Below are 3,062 nucleotides of genomic sequence, written 5' to 3'. Positions count from 1 at the left end.
CATGCACCATGAAATGTATTTTCATACTATATAGTTTTAATATTATAGATGTTCATATTTTTCCATATAAATTTGGTCAAATATCGTGTAGTTTGACTTTGACCAAATTTTATACGCGGAGTAAAAAGAAACGGAGGGAGTATTATGAGATGGAGGGAGAACTTTTTTTACATATTAGTGATCTAGTCTCGTTCTACGGTTGTTGAATTTTGTTGAGCTAAACTAATTTTAGAATGCAGTACAAAATATAACCACGACAGTATGGTAGGTCCATTGGCCGGGCAAACAAGACATACCACTCTGGGTGTAGGAATGGAGGCCCCGGTCCACTTGTACTAGTTATATATGTTTAACCACTACACACAATAGTTACTATGTCCAAAAGCCTAATAAGCACTTTTCTAGGGGTAAACATGCTTTACATTATTCAATAATCAAGTCTACGGTAATAATCTTAGGATCATGAGGGTTTACAAGCCAAAGATGATGACCCTCATCAAGATGTAAAGCATGTTTAGCTAACTAACGTGCTTCCATATTGAATAGCCGTCCTTCGTGCACAAAAATAACCGAAGCAAAATCTTTCATAGCCTCCTTGATCTCCTCAACCACCGTGCTGGTAATGCCCTTCATACTCGTGTTGATGCCAGTGACAGCACCTTGACAATCCTGATGCAATTATGATGTTATGTAGGAGGAGATCCTTCGTAAGTGACAATGCCTAATAAACACTTGAAAATAATAGAGACAACGAGGCAAAGATCAACATAAAAACATACAATTTGCATGAGTAAGCCCACATTAGAAATTAATAGTCTGCACCACGAAGAGAAAATGGCATTTTGACATGTGGCAATTAGTTTTAGTTAGATTGTTAGTCTATCTCTGATGAATGACATGTGTGTTATATTGAAGGCTATCTTAGGTACAGTGATTTATTGAAGTACCGAATATACAATCCATGCATGTATCAGTTGATTATTTAATATGTTGTAAGATGTGAGATACATTGACCCAAAAAAGGTAAAGCAACACATTAATGACACGATAACAGGCTCCTCGCAAACACTTTATATACTCTAGAATCTACGATGAAGATAATTCTGAGACCATAAGTTTTAGAAATCTTTAAGATGATATATGTGTTTAAATAGAGATGTATACATTTTATCATGTGATCATCACAAACCTGTGAAGAGAAATGTAATGAAAGAAAAACAAAAAACAATACATTTTTTTTATTAATGACAAGTTTCAAATTTGGCATAGTGCATGCTCATTTCAACAACAAAAAAGTACAATTGTAGCACAAAAAAACATTATTATTAGAATTTAGCAACATTACCATCTAAGTTGACTTTTATAACTATGTCACAAACAATACACGTCAATAATTGAATAAATTTTGTCATAAATAAGTATAAAAGTTTAGTATAAATATTTAATTTATTTATCTTTGAACCGAATCATACGCTGCTTTGGTCGTTTTCCACAACAACAATAAAATAATAATTATTTTCAAAATAAAATACCGTACAAAAACTAATTGGAAAACTATATTATCATAAAGTACCGCGGCAAGTAAAATTCAATAGAGAAATGTTCTATATATAGACAATTTGAACTAGATCAAGAAATGACAATTGACTGCTTGCTACAATTTGTTGAATTTTTAAAATATAAACCAAGTTGTCATTTATTGATTTTATTCTTAATAAATAATGAGTTATTGCTCAGGTTAATATTATATCAAATTTGATCAGTATAAATTTCTAAAAAAGTAATTTGACATCCTCTATTTTTTATTATACATTGTGCCCTTTACGTATTCAGTCTTGTAGCATCATATTTTAAGTGTTAGTTCGAGAAAATTAATAATCATCAACAATGATGATTTTCTAAGAGCTATTTTTAGCTCCGTCATTCCTCGATCATCTTTGTTTCATGTGGGGATTGTTTTTCTTAAATCATATGCATGCTCACTATTTCAGCGGGTCCATTCACAGAAATATGCATTTATCTGTGCACGATGGTTAATGATGCATAACCTAACCTTTTATTTTCTAATGGCATTATGCTAGGTAGCTGGTTATTCATTTCACTTTTTTTTTGAAACTGGCTTATTCATTTCACTTTTATTGTGGATTCAAATGAGTCCATCAAATATGATACTAATTTATAGAACCAACTATCCATACTAAGTACCTAAGGTTGTGTTTGTAGTGTGATAAATTATAACAGTTTAAGTGCACTGGACCAACTATGTTTTGACTAGTATTTCTCGTTTGTTTGTTTGAATCCATCTATTTTATGGTTAACATTTCAAATCAGACTATCAAACAGATCACTACGTACATCATAGTTCCACAGCCTCAACATCAAGCTCAACCGAGTTGTTTGTGTGAACTTGTCACGGTAGGCCGCTGCCGTGGAGTGTCTGCACAATTTAGTGTTTTGTTTCGCAAACCAGAGCGTAACCTAAATAACGCCCCCATACGCCAAACCGAGAATAGTACACTCAGCACACAATTAGAGACTTTTTCTATTTTTCTCTGGCCAAATAGGCGTGGTCACTGACACAAACTAATCAGCTCGTGCAGATGCTCTGGTGAAGAAAGAGGATCGGACGAAAACACCCTCCATTAGTTTTACACAGCTATGCACAAGTTGGCGGATACCTCTCCCTCCTATCCTTTTTTTTTTGGGAAACCTCTCCCTCCTATCCTACCCTACCCTACCTGTTGATTTTTTTGGCTCTGCAAGACAAAACCCCTCCAGCCCATGCAGACTGGCACTAATCAACAAGCGCCGTACCTCTACCAGCTTACAATCCATTTTGTTTAGTCCAATCGACACAGCTTAAACTAGAATAATCAAAACATTGCGTATACACCCTTTGGAATCTAAACAAATTTCTCAATGCCCTTTGCTATAAACTATATCGAGGTCACACTGCGCAAAGGTTATCTATCAAGGGCTACAAAAAGTTGCATACATATTTTCTCGTATGATGCTTACCATGGCTGCACGAACCATCGCGAATTTCATATAGGAAACAACAA

The sequence above is a fragment of the Triticum dicoccoides genome, chromosome 7B (assembly GCF_002162155.2).
Source record: "Triticum dicoccoides isolate Atlit2015 ecotype Zavitan chromosome 7B, WEW_v2.0, whole genome shotgun sequence".
NCBI classification, from domain to species: domain Eukaryota; kingdom Viridiplantae; phylum Streptophyta; class Magnoliopsida; order Poales; family Poaceae; genus Triticum; species Triticum dicoccoides.
The sequence above is the reverse complement of the archived record's forward strand: the minus strand, read 5'-3'. Positions refer to the sequence as shown.